Here is a 21,367-nt window from a genome sequence, read left to right on the forward strand (position 1 = left end):
AGTAGGGCCAGGTTTGGGAGGACGTATGAGGAACTCTGTTTTTGCCATGTTAAGTTTAAGGCAGCGGAGGGCCATCCAGGATGAGATAACAGAAAGACATTCACAACTTTGGTTTGTACCGCAGGTGTAAGGTCAGGGGTTGAAAAGTAAATTTGTGTGTCATCAGCATAGAGGTGATATTTAAACCCAATAGATGTTATTAGGTAACCTAGAGAGAGTGTGTACAGAGAAAAGAGAAGAGGTTCCAGGACAGAGCCTTGAGGTACCCCCACAGAGAGATCAATAGAGGAAGACGAAGTGATAGCAGAAGAGACGCTGAAAGTACGATGGGAGAGGTAAGAGGGGATCCAGGATAGAGCTTTGTCCCGAATACCAAGAGCATGGAGAATATGAAGGAGAAGAAGGTGGACTTACAAACTAAATGGAGATATATTGGGGGAATCCTTGATGGAGAAGGATTTAGGAGTGCTTGTAGACAGCAGGCTTAGCAATAGTGCCCAATGTCATGCAGTAGCTGCAAAGGCAAACAAGATCTTATCTTGCATCAAACGGGCAATGGATGGAAGGGAAGTAAACATAATTATGCCCCTTTACAAAGCACTAATAAGACCACACCTTGAATATGGAGTACAATTGTGGGCACCAATCCTAAGAAAATACATTATGTAACTAGAGAGAGTGCAGAGAAGAGCCACCAAATTAATAAAGAGGATGGACAATCTAACTTATGAGGAGAGGCTGGCTAAATTAGATTTATTTACATTAGAAAAGAGGCGTCTAAGAGGGGATATGATAACTATATACAAATATATTCGGGGACAATACAAGGAGCTTTCAAAAGAACTATTCATCCCACGGGCAGTACAAAGGACTCGGGGCCATCACTTAAGGTTAGAGGAAAGGAAATTGCACCAGCAATAAAGGAAAGGGTTCTTTACAGTAAGGGCAGTTAAAATGTGGAATTCATTACCAATGGAGACTGTGATGGCAGATACAATAGATTTGTTCAAAAAAAGGTTGGACATCTTTTTAGATGGGAAAGGTATACAGGGATATACCAAATAAGTATACATGGGAAGGATGTTGATCCAGGGATTAATCCGATTGCCAATTCTTGGAGTCAGGAAGGAATTAATTTTTTTCCTTATTGGTTTTTTTTGTTTGCCTTCCTCTGGATCAATAAGTAAGTATAGATATAGGATAAAGTATCTGTTGTCTGAATTTGGCATAGGTTGAGCTTGATGGACCTAGGTCTTTTTTCAACCTCATCTACTATGTAACTATGTAAAGAAGCCTTTTACTGCAATAGATGAATGGGATTTCTTTCTGGACAGTGGACAACTCGGTGCTACCAAAGATTTCAGATTATTAGCTTTTGTAAAAATTATATTCGGAGTGGGGGTAAGTACCTGTGCCAGAGTGTTATCTCTTAATAAAATACTGCACCGACACACTTTATTCGAGCAAATACCCGGTATGTACCTGGCAGATACCTGGAATGCGCCACTCCTAACCTCTGACAAGCCCCGTTGCATTTGCCTTCCCAGCCTGGGTTCATGCCTGGCTGATGGGCGGCTGATCTGTTAAATGATAATGATTAGGATTTAATAGGCTGCAATAATTTGCGTGTCTACCAGATGGCATAAATTCATGAATTGTAATGCAGTTTATATATATATACTGTGCAGTATTGCAGCCAGCGGGAATAAAATGCTTCAATCCCTGCTTGGAAAATAACTCAATGTACTCGGGCAGAAAACAGTCACAAACCTCAATACACCCGGGTATACCCGAATTCGTGGGACTAGCCAAGCTCGAATAAAGTGTGTCGCCAGTGTAGGCCAATACTTCTTTAAAACATGTCTAATCCTATCTTGTTAAAACATGTCTAATAAATGGTGCCATTTGATTATATTGGGTAACAAAGGCTATATTTTCATCCCCACTGGATCTAGATTTTTTGTGATACTCCAAAAGTGCAGATCTGTCGATTGAATCCACCTGTCCCATAACATGGTCGAGTTGATCAATGTTGCAGGGTACATGCAACTACACACGCGGGTTTCTTGACAAGGCTTATTTATTTAGCCTTAAAAGATATACAGCATACAAAAACAAAAATAGCTTTTCATCAGCAAACAAAAGAAAAATGGCTTTTTCTTCAGCAGACAAAACAAAACAGTTTCTCTTTAGCAGACAGTGTAAAAATAAGGCAGCTACCCTTTTCTATGCAGGAGACACACAGTTCATAATTCATGTACTTTGCTAACAGACCTTGTATCAGTAATCTCTTCAGTAGCTTACTCCTCTCTCCTCAACAGCCAGCCTCATGTGTCTACAGCCTGGGGTTTTAACACACCTTGATTAGGCAGCTGGGATCCAACTAATTGTCCTGAGGTTCCCAGCTGAAGTTAACCTAGTCACTGCTGCACTGCAGACTAGACATAGGTCTGCCAGGCATATAGCTGGTGGCTTTTATTTACCCTGTCACATTCCTCCCCTGTTAGTGTGTGGCTGGGGCTACGCACGGCTGAAACCCGACCATCCACCCCTTCTCTAGAAAAGAAGTCAGCATTTGCGTTCTCTTTTCCCGGCCTGTGCTGAATCTCAAATGAGAAGGGTTGGAGGGGCATAAACCACCTAGTCAATCTAGCATTGGAATCCTTCATACTATTTAACCACTTCAGTGGAGCATGGTCCATCACCAAAGTAAAATGGACTCCTGACAGGTAATGCCTCAAAGCCTCAATTGCCCACTTTACTGCGAGGCACTCCTTCTCAATCACTGAGTAGTTTTTTTCCCTCGGGAACAATTTCCTACTCAGGAAAAGGATAGGGTGTTCAACTCCCTCAAACTGTTGTGACAACACTGCCTCTAGCCCTATCTCTGATGCATCTGTTTGCACTATAAAAGGGCTGTTGAAGTCCGGGCTTCTAAGGATGGGACCCTCTGATAGACACCTTTTAATGTCCTCAAAGGCTCTCTGACAATCCCTTGACCATACCACTTGTGTAGGGGCACACTTTTTTGTGAGGTCCTTTAAAGGGGCTGCCACTTCCGAATAGTTGGGGATGAACCGCCGGTAGTACCCTGCTAAACCCAGCAGAGAGCGTACCTGCGTTTTTGTTTGGGGGGTCGGAACTTCTTTCAGGGCAACTACCTTGTCGGCTAGTGGCCTTACTTTTCCACCTCCCACTGCATACCCTAAGTATTTGGTTTCCGCCTTACCCAAGGCACATTTCTTAGGGTTGGCTGTGAGCCCTGCCTCTCTTAGAGATTTGAGGACCGCTTTCAGCCTATTTAGATGGGCCCGCCAGTGTTTACTATAAATGACAATATCATCTAGGTAGGCTGCGGCATAAGTCCTATGGGGCCTCAGTACCTTATCCATGAGTCTCTGAAATGTGGCTGGGGCTCCATGCAGTCCAAATGGCATTGTCACAAACTGGTATAAACCCATGGGAGAGGCAAAGGCTGTTTTGCATTTGGACTTTTCCTCTAAGGGTATTTGCCAGTATCCTTTTGTCAAGTCCAGCGTGGATATATATTCCGCGTTACCAAGGGCGTCAACTAATTCGTCCACCCTTGGCATCGGATATGCGCCAAACTTGGATACCGCATTGACCTTTTGGAGGTCCACACAAAATCTTACCTTCCCATCGGGTTTAGAGACCATAATTAGTGGACTACACCACTCACTGCATGATTCCTCAATCACTCCTAAGTGTAACATTTCTTGTACCTCCTTCTCTACCAGAGCCCTACGACTTTCAGGCAACCTATAAGGACGGGAACGTACTTTTACCCCAGGTGCTGTCTCGATCGCATGGGAAATTAAGTTAGTTTGTCCTGGTAAATCAGAAAAAACATCATGTAATTATGTAATTATTGATAACAAGTCCCCTTTTTGTTCAGAGAAAAACTGTTTACCCATTGGGATTTTATCATCACTCACGATGTTCTCCCGTGGAGGCTGAGGACCCAAGTCCGTTTCCTCCTCCACCGGGTGGATGAATAGAGACCGCTGCATCTTCCAGGGTTTCAGCAAGTTCACATGGTAAATTTGTTTACCCTTCCTGGACCCTGGTTGAGCGATCTCGTAATCCACATCACCCTACGGCGGAGTACTTCGAATGGGCCCTGCCATTTGGCCAGGAGTTTACTCTCACAACTGGGTAACAATAACATCACCTGGTCTCCCGGGTGAAACACTCTCATGCGAGCATTCTGATTGTAATGTCTCTCCTGACTGTCCTGGGCTGATCTAAGATTCTCCCTGGCAAAATGGCCGACCAAATCTAGGCGCTTCCTAAGTTCTAGTACATAGTGCAGGGTATTCTTAGAAGGAGACCGCTGTTCCTCCCAGGACTCCTTTAGGAGGTCTAGAATACCCCGGGGTTGGCGGCCATAGAGCAATCAAATTGAGAGAATCCCGTGGAGACCTGGGGAACTTCCCGCACTGCAAACAGCAGAAAAGGGAGAAGTTCATCCCAGGCTCTCTTCTCTGAATCTACAAATTTCCTCAGCATCCCTTTTAGAGTTCGGTTAAATCTTTCCACCAATCCGTCAGTCTGTGGATGGTAGACCGATGTCCAAACAGACTTGACCTCTAGTAACTTTAAGACATCCTGCATCAGTTTAGCCATGAAATTTGTACCTTGGTCTGTCAACATAACCTGGGGAAGTTCAACCCGTGAGAACAGTTCCAACAAGTTGCTGGCTACTTGCTTCGCCGTTGCTGTTCTCAGGGGGAGCACCTCAGGATATCTTGTTGCATAATCAACTATTACAAGAATAAACCTGTGTCCTTTCGCAGAAGGTTCTAGAGGTCCTACCAAGTCTACCCCAATCCTCTCAAAGGGAACTGACACCAAGGGTAGAGGAACCAAAGGGGCTGGTTTTTGTCCTTTTGGACTAGATAGCTGGCACTCCGGACATGCCGCACATAGCTTAGCAATATCACTATGCATCCCTGGCCAATAGAATCGGGATGAAATACGGTCCAATGTTTTATCCCTGCCTAGGTGACCACCCCAAGGGACAGTATGGGCTAGAGTGAACACAGATTTAACAAACGCCTTGGGAACCAATATCTGTCTGGTGACCTCCCCTGTTTGTGTCTGCCTATTCACCCTATACAGGATATCATTTGATAGCTCAAAATGGGGGAATACTATCACCCCCTGTGCATTTAAAATCTGCTCATCAATTTTCACCACCTTGTCATACTGTCTAGCAAGGACTGGGTCTTCCCTTTGCTTCTGGCGAAAGTCAAGGAGATACAGGTCTGGTAAATCTCCAGGGCCCATATCCCCCTCCCTCTGGCCATCCCCAGCCATCACTTGTGACCTCTGATTACTAGAATGGTCACCTTGAGACCCAGATTTCTGCAACAAGTCCTGTTTGTCAGAGCGTCTTTGCTTCCGAGTCTTTTGAACCCGGTGTCTACTGGGAAAAAGGTCTGCCGAGAAGGGGAACAGTTTGCCAGGGTTCTCCTGAGCCCTAGAAGGAGGCTCCTCATGAAAGACTGGGGCCATTAGGTCCGAAAAGAAAGGCCAGTCCCGACCAAGCACAACGGCGGCAGGGAGCCAAGGAGCGACTCCTACTTCGAGGTAAGCCTCCTGACCTTTTACCTGTAGCCGGATTTTGGCCGTCGGATAGCGTTTTACATCGCCGTGTATACATTCTATACTCCATGGGGAGTCAAAAGAACACACGTTAGGCGGTAACAGTTCCTGGAGGACCAGAGTTTTCCCAGAGCCCGAATCTACAAGGGCCTGGACGTTTTTTCCCCCAATCAGGGCTGGAAGTAGCCAGGGCTTGTAAATTTCTACAGTAAAGGCCGAGGCGACGGTCCTGCTGAATGAACAATCTATCAGTGGACAGTCCACATACCGGTGGCCTTGTTCTCCGCAGGCGGAACATGGAGACGGTTCTCTCGCAGGAGGGGACTGTGGATAGCGCTCCGCTGGACCGGATACTGGAGACCAGGCATCTGGTGGGTCCTGTGGGCGACGTCCTCGGAAGTTCCTCTCATTTAGCGACGAGCCGACTTCCTGAAGGAGATGAGGGTCTCGGCGGGGACCTGCATTTGGACTCCATCCTTGCTGGAACGACTGCTCCTTCCGTTGGACTTGGCGGTTGCGTATGGACGGGCCATGGTTCCCCGTTGATCCGACCTCCCTCTTTGGGCGTCCGCAAGTGTGGGTGGAGTCGGGTCCAGGACACTTGCCTGCTGCTCAACCCCAAGGAAGTTCTCCACGAGTCGGACCGCCAAAGCTAGAGTTTCAGCAGCGTGGTGTTTTACCCATGAGCATGCGGAAGGGGGTATTATTTGTAGAAATTGTTCCAAAACCACCTGCTCAAGAATTGCCTCCTTAGTGCACTCCTCGGGTTGTATCCAGCGCGTACACAAGTCCAATAATCGCTGAGCGAGGACCCGGGGTCTCATCTTAGCGGTGTACTTCATGTTCCGGAACTGCTGCCGGTAAGTCTCTGGGGTCAGACCTAAGCGATCCAGTATGGTGGCTTTTACTTGTCGGTAGTCCATTGCCTGATCTGCTGGGAGACCCTGATATGAGGCCTGGGCTTCTCCTATGAGGAGTGGGTCCAAAGCAGTTGCCCAGCACTCTGTAGCCCAGCCCTGAGCTTCGGCAACTCTTTCAAATGTCAGTAAAAAAGCCTCTGGATCCTCGTTCTGTGCCATTTTCCTCAGGAGTATCGGGGGTCTGTTTGCAAGTTCTGGACTGGCAGACCCTTGGAAATGGGTCAGCAGCTTGGCAATCCGCTCATCTTGTGCTGTCTGTAGTCTTTCATCTCTCTCCGCTTGCAGCCGGGCCTGCTCCTGCATTAACTGTTCCTGCTGTCAGGTCTGCTCGCACAGAAACTCTTTCAAAATTTCTTCCATTCTTGTGTGTGTGTGTGTGTGTGTGTGGCCCTTTAACTGCAGGAGCCTTTTGAAAATCCCACTTCTGACACCATATGTTGCAGGGTACATGCAACTACACACGCGGGTTTCTTGACAAGGCTTATTTATTTAGCCTTAAAAGATATACAGCACACAAAAACAAAAATAGCTTTTCATCAGCAAACAAAATAAAAATGGCTTTTTCTTCAGCAGACAAAACAAAACAGTTTCTCTTTAGCAGACAGTGTAAAAATAAGGCAGCTACCCTTTTCTATGAAGGAGACAGACAGTTCATAATTCATGTACTTTGCTAACAGACCTTGTATCAGTAATCTCTTCAGTAGCTTACTCCTCTCTCCTCAACAGCCAGCCTCATGTGTCTACAGCCTGGGGTTTTAACACACCTTGATTAGGCAGCTGGGATCCAACTAATTGTCCAGAGGTTCCCAGCTGAAGTTAACATAGTCACTGCTGCACTGCAGACTAGACATAGGTCTGCCAGGCATATAGCTGGTGGCATTTATTTACCCGGTCACAATCAACAGGATATTTTCTCTGGATACATTTTTGTTTCAGCTCTTCTGCCTGACACGCAAATGTCCGGGGATCAGAACAGTTGCACTTCAGGCGGACAAACTGACCCTTGGGTATATTTCTGATCCACTGGGGATTATGATGGCTATCTGCCATTAGATAGTTATTGATCTGGACAGGTTTAAAGAAGGTCTTTGTTTGAAGAATGTTGTTAACAATGTATAGATTCAGATCTAAAAAGTTGATCTGTTGTTCATCAAAATGACATGCAAATTTAAAATTTCTGTCATTGTTGATAAGGTATACGATGAACTCATCTAATAATTGTGAACCTCCAGACCAAATAAACACCACATCGTCGATGTAGCGACGCCATAGCACCATATTTGCACCAAGTGGGCAGTTGTTCCATATAAAATCCTCTTCCCACATGCCCATGAAGAGGTTGGCATAACTTGGTGCAGATTTTGTGCCCATGGCCGTCCCACATACCTGTAAATAAAATTGTGAATCAAAACAAAAATAATTGTGAGTGAGAATGTGACGAATACTTTCAAACAAAAATTGATTCAAACCTGGTGTCATATCAGTGTCAGAATCCAATACTCGAGAAATAGCCTGGCAGCCAAGATCGTGTTGGATGACAGTATACAAAGAAGTTACATTAGCTTTCACCCACATGTACCCCGGCCGCCATTCTACACCTCATAGTATCTGTAAGACATGTGTAGTGTCACGTAAATAAGATTTAGTAGTGCAAACAAATGGTTGAAGATAAAAGTCAATAAATTGTGATAAATTAGATGTTAGTGATTTTATCCCTGAAATAATAGGTCTACCCGGTGGTTTAGTGAAGTGCTTGTGTATTTTAGGAATTAAATAAAAAAGAGGGGTACGTGGAAAGGCAATCCTCAAGAAATCAAATTCATCTGCAGTGATAGCTAAGTTCGTCAACCCTTCGTTTAGGAGAGCCAACATCTCTTGTTTAAATTGACTCAAAGGATCACCTGACAGGGCGAGGTATGTATCGGTGTTGCTCAGGAGTCGGAAGGACTCTTGGATATAGAAAACCTGATCCCTAATAACAATACCTCCCCCCTTGTCAGCGGATTTGACCACTATATTCTCAATGGCCAGGGTCTCCTTTTCTAGTATACTTAAATTGTCATGTCGGATTTTAAATGTCCGACTGGATTCTTCCAGGTCCTTTGTAACCATTTCAACGAATGTGTTAACTAGATGTCCCTGCACATATTATGGATAGGATGTGGACTGTTTTTTTTAAAAAATTGACTTAATGACATCTGTTGTGGTCCCTACAGTGTGGTCCCTACAGTTGGTGTACATATCTGGGTTGTCAAGGCATCTCTAGTAAAATATTTTTTGAGAGCCAATTTCCTCGCAAATCTGTGTACATCAATATATAAATTAAAACTATTGGGGCCACATACATGTGCAAACGTGAGGCCCTTACCAAGCACTTTCCGTTCAGTGTTTGTTAGCTCATATCTACTAATATTGAAAATATTAGGGTACTGATCAAGGCCACTACTCCTTCTTCTTCTACTTCTCCCTCTTTTCCCTCTGAATCGCTTTTTCTTTTTTTCAGGTTCAGGGGCTGTAAATCTAAAGGGGGATTTCTGATCTCTATCTCTGGAAAGAGGTGCTCTCTCTCCCTCCTCCATTCTAAAAAAAGAAAAAGCAGTCTTAACTCTAGAGGTTGGAAGCGGGGTGTAACATAGTTACATATAGTTACATAGTAGATGAGGTTGAAAAAAGACGTAGGTCCATCAAGTTCAACCTATGCTAAATTTAGACAACAGATACTTTATCCTATATCTATACTTACTTATTGATCCAGAGGAAGTTTGTTCGAAAAAGTACCCGGGCGCTATCTCTATATGATGTGTATAGGATGTTAGAATTAGATGGTGAAGTAAAAAAGGGTGTAATACAGCCTTAGGATCATTTTCTTATGATGTCCTCATGTGACTCGGAACCAAAACAGGACCTATCCAGGACCCTTGATGATAATGGAACACAAGAAAAGATCTTTTCTTGTGTTCCATGATCCAGAGGAAGGCAAACAAAAAAAACCATTAAGGGGAAAAATTAATTCCTTCCTGACGCCAAGAATTGGCAATCGGATTAATCCCTGGATCAACATCTTTCCCATGTATACTTATTTGGTATATACCTTTCCCATCTAAAAAGTGTCCAACCTTTTTTTGAACAAATCTATTGTATCTGCCATCACAGTCTCCATGGGTAATAAATTCCACATTTTAACTGCCCTTACTGTAAAGAACCCTTTCCTTTGTTGCTGGTGAAATTTCTTTTCCTCCAATCTTAAGGGATGGCCCAGAGTCCTTTGTACTGCCCGTGGGATGAATAGTTCTTTTGAAAGCTCCTTGTATTGTCCCCGAATATATTTTATATAGTTATCATATCCCTAATTAGACGCCTCTTTTCTAATGTGAATAAATCTAATTTAGCTAGCCTCTCCTCATAAGTTAGCAAAGCAAAGGAATAAACCTCAAAGCCCGACGCTACTAGCCAGGGAGACAGCGTGTATCACGCATACGCTAATTTTAACCCTCGATATACCGGAGACAAACCATGAGCATGTGAACACTGTCGCTATATTAAGTTAATCCTTAGATCACATAGTTAGGGAACTAACTGGAAGCGATGGACCCTTAGTCCCCCTAAGGGAACCAACAGACCCTCGCAAAACCAGATGCCTTTAGTGATAAATCCACAGCAGACAGTCAATGGACGGTGTACTCAAAATCCAATCCAGGTAAGTTGAAGTCTCCGGTATAGGCTGCGTGCATCCACGGATAACAGGAACAGATGAACAGGGGAAAAACTAGGAGCACAGCAATGAAAAAAGAGAACTGGAGGCCAAAATGAAAAAAATAACAAAAAAAATTATTTTTTATTATTGGGACATGAACTATTTAAAAGAGAAACCTCTAACACGTTTCTCGCATGGGTCGCTTTATCAAAGAGTGTTTCAATGGTCTCAAACAAACTCTTATATGGACAACACCCTCAAAAGCACCGCCTACCTGTGCCCAGGTAAAAACAACCCCCCAGGACACAAATCCCCTGTGAAAATGAAACACAGGAAAGGGGCGTAATGCTCAGAGGGAAGAAATCCACAAAGAGATAATGAACAGGTAAAAATGCAATAAAAAAGACCAAGAAAAATCAAAAAAATCAGTAACACATAAATATCAACTGTGGAAGCATAGAAATACATATGTTCAAATCTATAATAGATAATCGATATGTACATAACTCATTAACTCGTTAACTTGATGCAATATAGCAGAATATAAACCATATATTCATATCAATCTCACTGAAGACATAATAAATTTGATCTCAGGTAATAAATCTGCCAAAGTTTAAAATAATCGGAACACATGTATAGAACATAATATGCTAGAGAAACACATGAAAAAATAAAGAAATGAATGAAAAAAATGAATGAAAATAATAATAATAATGAAGGCTAAAAGGAACTGTCAGACACAAAATATATATAAATACAGTATATATCTTATATGATCATATAGAAAGCTGAACAGGAATTTGTGTAAATATCTTAATGATCAAAAAATCAGTCAATAATATAAAGCAGAAACATAGCAAGCAAAATTCATAGAAAATGTTTTAAATCCCATTCTGTATTAATTCCTGCAGGAAATAATGTATTTAAAGAGTGGATCCAAAACATCTCATGCTGATTGAGTAGTTTTTGTCCATCACCCCCTCTCACGGGCATAGACACAAGTTCCATAATTCTATTTTTAACAGGACGTATAGTACGACCCACATAACCGTGGCCACAGCCACAAGTAATATAGTATATAGCAAATTGAGAATCACAATTAATAAAGGATGGGATTACATAATTCCTTCTAGAATAAATAATCTTAATGGATTTGATGGGTTTCGCATAACAACAAATACAACATTTCCCACACTTAAAGAAACCTTTTAATTTATCAGATTTTTTTGGCTCCATAGAGTTAAACAAACTTGGAGAAAGATAATTAGATAAGGATTTGGATTTCCTAAAGGTAATGGCTGGACCCTGGTTAACTGAACTATATAGGTCTTTATCAAGAGTAAGGGTCCCCCAATGTTTGTAAATGATAGAACGTATCTGTTCAGCCAGCAAACTGGCTGAATTTTGCTTGCTATGTTTCTGCTTTATATTATTGACTGATTTTTTGATCATTAAGATATTTACTCAAATTCCTGTTCAGCTTTCTATATGATCATATAAGATATATATTTATATATATTTTGTGTCTGACAGTTCCTTTTAGCCTTCATTATTATTATTCTTTTTTTCATTAATTTCTTTATTTTTTCATGTGTTTCTCTAGCATATTATGTTCTATACATGTGTTCCGATTATTTTAAACTTTGGCAGATTTATTACCTGAGATCAAATTTATTATGTTTTCAGTGAGATTGATATGAATATATGGTTTATATTCTGCTATATTGCATCAAGTTAACGAGTTAATGAGTTATGTACATATTGATTATTTATTATAGATTTGAACATATGTATTTCTATGCTTCCACAGTTGATATTTATGTGTTACTAGCTGATATACCCGGCGTTGCCCGGGCGTGGAAAGGCAAGGGGCATGGAGTAGAAGGGCGGGGGGGAGGGGCGTGGAAGGGCGGGGGGGGGGCAAGGGGCGTGGAAGGGCAGGGAGGGCAAAGGGCAGGGAGGGGCGGGGGGGCAAAGGGCAGGGAGGGGCGGGGGGGCAAAGGGCAGGGAGGGGCGGGGGGGCAAAGGGCAGGGAGGGGCGGGGGGGCAAAGGGCAGGGAGGGGCGGGGGGGCAAAGGGCAGGGAGGGGCGGGGGGGCAAAGGGCAGGGAGGGGCGGGGGGGGCAAAGGGCAGGGAGGGGCGGGGTGGGCAAAGGGCAGGGAGGGGCGGGGTGGGCAAAGGGCAGGGAGGGGCGGGGTGGGCAAAGGGCAGGGAGGGGCGGGGTGGGCAAAGGGCAGGGAGGGGCGGGGGGGCAAAGGGCAGGGAGGGGCGGGGGGGCAAAGGGCAGGGAGGGTCGGGGTGGGCAAAGGGCAGGGAGGGTCGGGGTGGGCAAAGGGCAGGGAGGGGCGGGGTGGGCAAAGGGCAGGGAGGGGCGGGGTGGGCAAAGGGCAGGGAGGGGCGGGGGGGGGCAAAGGGCAGGGAGGGGCGGGGGGGGGCAAAGGGCAGGGAGGGGCGGGGGGGGGCAAAGGGTAGAGAGGGGCGGGGGGGGGCAAAGGGTAGGGAGGGGCGGGGGGGGGGGGGCAAAGGGCAGGGAGGGGCGGGGTGGGGCAAATGGCAGGGAGGGGAGGGGGGGCAAAGGGCAGGGAGGGGAGGGGCGGGGGGCAAAGGGCAGGGAGGGGAGGGGCAGGGGGCAAAGGGCAGGGAGGGGCAAAGGGCAGGGAGGGGCAGGGGGGGGCAAAGGGCAGGGAGGGGCAGGGGGGGGCAAAGGGCACGGAGGGGCGGGGGGGGGGCAAAGGGCAGGGAGGGGTGGGGGGGCAAAGGGCAGGGAGGGGCGGGGGGGGGCAAAGGGCAGGGAGGGGCGGGGGGGGGCAAAGGGCAGGGAGGGGCGGGGGGGGGGCAAAGGGCAGGGAGGGGCGGGGGGGGGCAAAGGGCAGGGAGGGGCGGGGGGGGCAAAGGGCAGGGAGGGGCAGGGGGGGCAAAGGGCCGGGAGGGGCAGGGGGGCAAAGGGCAGGGAAGGGTGGGGGGGGGCAAAGTGCAGGGAGGGGCAAAGGGCAGGGAAGGGCGGGGGGGCAAAGGGCAGGGAAGGGCAGGGGGGGGGGGCGAAGGGCGGGGGGGCGGAGGGCGTGGGGGCAAGGGGGCAGTGAGGGGCGGGGGGGCAAAGGGCAGGGAGGGGCGGGGGGTCAAAGGGCAGGGAGGGGCGGGGGGGCAAAGGGCAGGGAGGGGCAAAGGGCAGGGAGGGGCGGGGGGGGGCAAAGGGTAGGGAGGGGCGGGGGGGGGCAAAGGGTAGGGAGGGGCGGGGGGGGGGGCAAAGGGTAGGGAGGGGCGGGGGGGGGGCAAAGGGTAGGGAGGGGCGGGGGGGGCAAAGGGCAGGGAGGGGCGGGGTGGGGCAAATGGCAGGGAGGGGAGGGGGGGCAAAGGGCAGGGAGGGGAGGGGGGCAAAGGGCAGGGAGGGGCAGGGGGGGGCAAAGGGCAGGGAGGGGCAGGGGGGGGCAAAGGGCAGGGAGGGGCAGGGGGGGCAAAGGGCACGGAGGGGCGGGGGGGGGGGCAAAGGGCAGGGAGGGGTGGGGGGGCAAAGGGCAGGGAGGGGTGGGGGGGCAAAGGGCAGGGAGGGGCGGGGGGGGGCAAAGGGCAGGGAGGGGCGGGGGGGGCAAAGGGCAGGGAGGGGCAGGGGGGGCAAAGGGCAGGGAGGGGCGGGGGGGCAAAGGGCAGGGAGGGGCGGGGGGGGCAAAGGGCAGGGAGGGGCAGGGGGGGCAAAGGGCCGGGAGGGGCAGGGGGGCAAAGGGCAGGGAAGGGTGGGGGGGGGCAAAGTGCAGGGAGGGGCAAAGGGCAGGGAAGGGCGGGGGGGCAAAGGGCAGGGAAGGGCAGGGGGGGGGGCGAAGGGCGGGGGGGCGGAGGGCGTGGGGGCAAGGGGCAGTGAGGGGCGGGGGGGCAAAGGGCAGGGAGGGGCGGGGGGTCAAAGGGCAGGGAAGGAGGGGGGCAAGAGGGCAGGGAGGGAGGGGGCAAGAGGCCAAAGGGCAGGGGGGCAAAGGGCAGGGTGTCAAAGGGCAGAGGGGCAAAGGGCAGGGGGGCAAAGGGGCAGGGGGAGGGAGGGCAGAGGGGAAAAGGGCAGGGGTCAAAGGGCAGGGGGAGGGAGGCCAGGGGGGGGCAAAGGGCAGGGGTGGCAAAGGGCAGGGGGAGGGAGGGCAGGGGGGGCAAAGGGCAGGGGGGGCAAAGTGCAGGGGGAGGAAGGGCAGGGGGGGCAAAAGGCAGGGAGGGCAGGGAGGGCAAAGGGCAGGGGAAGGGAGGGCAGGGGGGCAAAAGGCAGGAGGGGGCAAAGGGCAGGGGGGGGCAAAGGGCAGGGGGGTAGGGGGGGCAAAGGGCAGGGTGAGTCTTGGATGCGTTAAATAACCCATTCCCCTGCGTTTCCTCACCTTGCAAATGGCCGCACTCCTGTTCCTATGGGTACCGGCCGCCCTCCTCCTCCACCTCCTCCGCGGAGAGGCTGAGACGCTCCGGTGAGGAGGTGCTGTGCCTCTCGCGGGGAGAGGCGGAGACAGCCGGAGGAGAGGCCTCTGGGACGGGGAGCGCCGGGTGAGGGGAGAGCCGCGTGCTCTGTGTGTGTGTGGGGGGGGGGGGGGAGCGCCGGGGGAGGGGGAGTGCCGGGGGGGGGGGGGAGAGCCGCTCAGTGCTCTGTGTGTGTGTGGGGGGGGGGAGCGCCGGGGGGGAGAGCCGCTCAGTGCTCTGTGTGTGTGTGTGTGGGGGGAGCGCCGGGGGGGGGGGGGGAGAGCCGCTCAGTGTTCTATGTGTGTGGGTGGGGGGAGCCGCGGGGGGGGGAGCGCCGGGTGAGGGGAGAGCCGCTCAGTGCTTTGTGTGTGTGGGTGGGGGGTGAGCCGGGGGGGGGGGGGGGGAGCGCCGGGTGAGGGGAGAGCCTCTCAGTGCTCTGTGTGTGTGGGTGGGGGGGGGTGAGAGTCCCCCGCTGTGTCCCAGGCGCTCGCTTCGCTCCCCCGCTGACTGTAGCGGTGCCGGGGGGGGGGGGGGGAGGGGAGGAAAAAGCGCGGGTCCCGATGAGAGTGCGTGTGTGTGTGTGTGTGTGTGTGTGTGTTGGCCCGTCACTCCGCCTCAGGCCAATGAGAGGTGCAGTGGCGGGCGGGCCAAGGGATCAATCAGATTTCCCTTAGGGACAAAGGAGATGCAGACAGGCATACAGTGCTTTCACAAATATATAATAAGATTGATTTTTTTGATTTTTCTTGGTCTTTTTTATTGCATTTTTACCTGTTCATTATCTCTTTGTGGATTTCTTCCCTCTGAGCATTACGCCCCTTTCCTGTGTTTCATTTTCACTGGGGATTTGTGTCCTGGGGGGTTGTTTTTACCTGGGCACAGGTAGGCGGTGCTTTTGAGAGTGTTGTCCATATAAGAGTTTGTTTGAGACCATTGAAACTACTCTTTGATAAAGCGCACCATGCGAGAAACGCGTTAGAGGTTTCTCTTTTAAATAGTTCATGTCCCAATAATTTTTTTGTTATTTTTTCATTTTGGCCTCCAGTTCTCTTTTTTCATTGCTGTGCTCCTAGTTTTCCCCTGTTCATCTCCTCATAAATTAGATTGTCCATCCCCTTTATTAATTTGTCTAATCCGGACAAAACGATAACCAAACCGCGTGTTTAAGTCGGCATGATTAAATCAAATTGTGCGCCATCGAATGGGTATTCCGATTTACATACTGCATTAATCGTTCAAATAGCGGCCGTTGCATCAATACTGTGTAACGGAGTGCTCACCACAAACAAGTCGTGACGCGAGGCCGAGGTGGGGATATATATATAAACACCAACGCACAGCCGCGTGGGCGCGTCTGGAGTGTAGAATGGTCGAAGTAGCCGGGTCGGGGTTGGAGAGGTGCGGAACGTCATTGGTAGTCGGGGTCAGGAGCGTAGAAGAGCGGAGTCCAGAAGAATAGCCGAGGTCAGGAACAGAGAAGCTAGGAACCGTACAATACAAGACTGTGGAGGCAAGGCTAGCAGTGAATACATAGGAAGGTTTATGCTCAGCCGATTTGCCAGTTGGCCGGCTGAGCATATATAGGAGAGAGGTACCAATGAGGAACAGGCTGGAGGAGGCGCGTCTGTAAGACAGGGCGTGATAGGCTGAAGGGATGCAGGAGACAGGTGTGAGAAGGATCCCTGATGACACCAGATGACTTGACTCGTGCACGTGCTGACTGCACACCGCGTGTGCGCGCTGTGCACCGAAGACGTCGCCGTGTGGGCGGAATCTGGAGGTGGAACCGGAGAGAGGCGTATTTACCTGCGTGCTGGATGTGTGCGGGACCATAGCATGGCAGCTGGTCACAGGAGGAGGAAGAAGAGAAACACAGTTGACGGGTAGAGCGGGGGACCCGAACATGGGTTGGGGAAAGCACCGGGTGCGCAGAGCGGCGAGAACCACGGATCCTGACAGTTCCCCACCCCCCCTCAGGAGCGACCTCTGGACGTCTCATGAAGGGCTTGTGTGGATATTTGGCATGGATGAGCCGGACAAGCACGTGGGCGTGCATACGCCGTCCGCGAATAGGTGTGCGCGCTGCGCGCTGCTGACATCACTGCAAGGATGGTGCCTGGAGGCGGGACCTGTGGGAGCAGTACTTCCCCCAGTGCGGGGTCCGCGCGCGATGCAAGGCCGTCGGGCGACAGGTGCAGTACAGCGGGCGATGTTACAAAAGGAAGAGGCGACAGAGCGCCCAGCCGCGAGTTACGGTAAGCGGGTGTCATGGGAGAGGGTGTTTGGCCCGGTATTAAGGGGTACACCTAGAAATAAAATTCCTTTTGCCCCTAGATGTTAGGAACCTCCTCACTTGACCCCAACGGGGTCCGACAAGTAATGGCGCCGAGAAAGGGTCGCGCCGGCCAGGAGGGTCCTACCATTGACCGTAATGGCAGAGAAAGCCGCGTGGCTTTCAAACACTAAGTGTGAAACAGGGTAAACTGGAAACCCATAACTCCGGTTCCGTGGGGACCAGAGGGTTGGGATTTGGCAAGGATGTAGACACTGCTCCGGCATGACTACATGGCAATTTCCAGCCCTCTCCCCTCAACCAGACGGAGTAGGGTTAACTGTTAAAAAGTGTGTGTTTCCCATTGACTTCAATGGTAGCGAAGGTCCCATTGAATCCTATGGCCGCGTCGGCCCTATTGATTCTAATGGAAGAAAGCCGCGTGGCTTTGAAACGGCTAAGTCCAAATGTGTGTAAAGTGTAAACCTATATCTCCGGTTCTGTGAGTACCAGAGGGCTGGGATTTTGGTCGCATGTAGTCACTGCTCCGGCATGACTGTATGGCCATTTCCAGCACTCTCCGATCAACAAGACGGAGTATGGGCAAATGTGAAAATTGTGATTTTCCCATTGACTTCAATGGCGAAGTCGCTCCATTGAAAGCCTATAGCGGCTGAGCCCATTGATTTCAATGGAAGAGTGAAATGCAGTGATTTCTTTTAGCATAGCGGAGAATCCTGCATTAAAGTTAATAGGGGATTTTAACTTGTTTTTTGTATCTCCGGTTCTGGGGGTCGTGGAAGGCTGATATTTGGCCACTATGGCAAGGGTCCTCCAGCATGAGGACCTGGCAAATTTCAGCCTGCTCAGACCCACAGAATGGATTATTTTAATATGTGTAGATATTAAAGAATGTACTGTTTTGCAAGGCTGGTATAAAAGCCCGGAAAAGTTACTGGCTCTGCTTTATATTATTGCTGAATGAATTGCCAATCCTGTACCTGATTGCTTCATTGTCCAACCCCTAAGTAAGTATCCATATTTTCTCTGTTATTTGTACCATTTTGTGTGTTCTCCTTCTTTAAGGAATAAACTATATTTATTATATCTAAGTCGTGTTCAATTCAACCCAGATATGTTGTGTATATTATAACCTATCACTAGCTATCGTGACAGCGGGCACCGTGCTGAGCAGGGTGCAGGTCTTCACTGATCCTTACAGACCCACAGGAACCACCTGAGGACCCCTAGACACCAGCGGGGACCACCTGAGGACCCACGGTTGCCCACGGGGACCACCTGAGGACCCACGGACACCTGCGGGGAGGAACCGGGGGCCCCACAGCTGTGGGGGACTCACGGGAACCACCCGAGGGCCCCCAGACACCAGTGGGAACCCCCCGGGTGCACTGTGGGGCCTGCGGACACCCGTGGGGACCACCCAGGGAACCCCGTCTGCCTGTGGTATTAATCCTGTGTCTATAAAAATAAATATTGGTTTTATGTGGTTGCCCAGGGGGTGGGTTGTGTATTGGTGCTTAGTCATACATTTAAATATATAGTAGTGTAGATGAGCAGGACGTCTCCAGAGCAGAACCGCGTTGGTTTCAGGTCCGGGGACACCCTGCTTCCCGAAATACAGGGCCCGTTATGGGGTGCTGGTATCTCCTATGCATGGAAATGTCCCGATCACGTGACGCGAGACATTTCCATGCATAGGAAATAACGGAACCCCATAACGGGGCCTGTATCTCGGGAAGTAGGGTATCACCGGACCTGAAATCAATGCGTTTCAGCTCCGGAGACCCCATGCTACATTACTGCAATGTTTAAAATTAAATAAAACCCCTGCGATCGCCTGTTAGAGGCACGCAGTTGAGGCTGAGTCCATGGTGACTACAGCCGCGCGGAGGCGCGCACCTTAGTTCGCGCACCGTCCAAGGGCGTGTTGGGGGGGCGGGCCAGTGACGTCACGGAGCTGGTTCGCCCTCATTGGGCGAACCGCTCACGTGACCAGCCCTGCGCTCCCGTGAGTGCTCAAACTAAAAATTTGATAAGACCTACGCCTCCGCACGCCTGTGGACGCTTGCTCGAGCCCCTGCTAAAGCCGCTCTCATTGCGGCTGCAGGGGCTCACTGATAAGTGTCAGCGTGCCTCAGCACGGGTCAGCGCCTAAGCGCTGACCCTGGACTCAGCTTTAGGCACGTTCTATAGTGCCGTGCGCGCGGAATTTTATTTGGCTGACGTTAGTCAGCCTTTCTATAGAACAGCCGCGCGGCAGGGAGCGGGGAGCCGACAACGAAGATGAAGAAATTCATCTTTTCGCGCCGCTACCAGCTCTGAAATGTATGTATATGTGTGTATGTATGTATGCATGTATGCGTGTTTGTATGGATGTGTGTGTGTGTGTGTGTGTGTGTGAATGTGAATGATTGCAGAACAAAAAAAAAAAAAATGTATTAAACTTTTATTTTCTTAAATCTTGCTTAGGTCTTCCTTTCACTCACACAACAACCCATGCACACACATATACAAGCATATACACACACATACATACATACATACACAGCTCCCTGCTCTATAAACATGAAAAGCATGCGGCACGTGCACGCGCGTTCGCATAGGCACGCATGGCCGCATGCTGTATATAACAGCCCTTAGAGTGACTGATTCAGCCTATCTCTTACTGCGCGTATCTTAAAACAGACAGGCAGACCCCGGTAGGACTAAGGCTGCGTCCATAGAGGGGGGAGCAGTTCGGAGACGCACTGACGCTGAGGCTCGTCTGCTCACATGCAGGCGAGCCAGCGAGCGCGATCGGGAGGCGGGGGGAGGCAGAGGGAAGCGGGGCAGTGACGTCGCTGGGCCAATCGCCCGCGACGCACCGACGTCAACGTGACGTTGACGCTGCTTCGCGCTGATTGGATGTTTTCAGCCGACAGCGCTCTGAAAAACAGCTTGGCTGTCGGCTGAAAAATCTAACGCCTCAGCACGCCTGCGGACGCTCGCGTGAGCCCCCTCTAAAGACATCCTCATTGAGGATACAGGGGCTCAGCGCGGAGCGTCCGCACGGCTCAGCGCGGCTTGTCCTTCTATGGACGTGGCCTAACACAGCAGAGACCCCTGCTGTGTTAATCCGGTGTTAATCAGAGGATGTGTGGGATGTGTGGGATGTGTGGGATGTGTGGGATGTGTGGGATGTCCCCCCTCCCCAGGTGCCTAGCAAACGGTCTCTGCGTGCACGTACGCGGTAACAGCACATCCTGCGCGCTCCTCCTGGCGCGCACGCGCGCTGTCAGAGCACTTCCCCCACAAAGGGAATTGGAGATTCTTCTGTTATTGAAGCGAGCTGAGAAAGAGGCGCGCGCACGGGATGCTACAGATGTGCTGCTGAGCGCGAGGTAAGGACGGTGTCCCGGCGGTGACAAACCCTCCCTCCGTTAGATTAGGAGGCCGCCAGCTTTTGTTTGAAGGTGTCTGGATGAGTCCGAGCCTCTCACCGGTGCCCCTCCTGCATCCCCCACCCCCCCGGGGGTGAGAACTGCGTGTGGCTGTGCATAGGAATGAGCTGCTGCCGGGCTTCTGGTTCCCAGGCGCCTCCATTTTCCCCCCTTTATTCTGTGGGGTTTTATTCAGGTAAAAGTGCAATTCTGGGGTACAAACACGCGCAGGTTTATGAGAGGGAACAATCTCTATAGAATTGCAATGGTATTTGTCATCTATTTCGTGCATTATTTGTATTAGTCACTTGCCTGGAAAGTGGGAGGGGGGGAGGCTTCTGTTTAATGTTCAGAGGTTACAGACCAGGCCACTTCTTTGTCTTTCTAACATTATTTTTAGACGTACATAACATACATGCCTCATCATTGTCTTGTGTGTGTGTGTGTGATATGAGGAGCAGTCAATACCTTTAACAAAAATATATATTTCTTTTCGTAGCATTAATGTGCATCATTTCCCTGGGCGGGTTTATCTAATTAACCCTTCACCCATGCTGATATAGCTCTGACAATGTTTTGCTTTGTTGTATTTTATGTTGCCTTTTTTCATAGTCACCAGCATAGACGGAAAAAAAAAAAAAACAATATTGCCATCTCTTACAGAAATTGGTTTGACTGTGATCTTGTTTATGTCTTTGGGACAAGTCATGTATGTTTCAAGGTGAAACTGTGTCTTTGGCGAATGACATGATGGTGATTTGAAAGGTATGTTATATTTAAAAAAAAAAAATGTAAATGTCAAAAGCTTTATTATTAAGACCCTAAATAATAATTATTATTTTTTAGTGCAATTTCTTTTTACTGCAGTGAACCTTAGTATTATTTTAGACTGCAAGCTCCTTGGGACAGGCCTTTGTTGTACGACGAGGTATATGCTGATCGTGTTTTAATTTAAAAAAAAAAAAAAAAAAACTACACATGACCCCGT

The 21,367-nt window shown here is 49.6% G+C and overlaps 1 protein-coding gene across 5 annotated transcripts in view; it reads left to right on the forward strand.

The window, feature by feature from the left end:
• Positions 1 to 20,201: 20,201 nt before the first annotated feature.
• LOC142467249 (SLAIN motif-containing protein-like) overlaps positions 20,202 to 21,367 on the forward strand; it is a 67,734-nt gene continuing 66,568 nt past the window's right edge. Inside the window, exons 1-2 of one of the 5 annotated variants that reach the window (XM_075572703.1) lie at positions 20,246 to 20,340; positions 21,043 to 21,144. The gene's annotated coding sequence lies outside the window, so the exon portion shown is untranslated. The other 4 variants (XM_075572698.1, XM_075572699.1, XM_075572701.1 and 1 more) reach the window with 4 other exon arrangements.

This window comes from Ascaphus truei, chromosome 16, assembly GCF_040206685.1.
Source record: "Ascaphus truei isolate aAscTru1 chromosome 16, aAscTru1.hap1, whole genome shotgun sequence".
Lineage (NCBI taxonomy): Eukaryota > Metazoa > Chordata > Amphibia > Anura > Ascaphidae > Ascaphus > Ascaphus truei.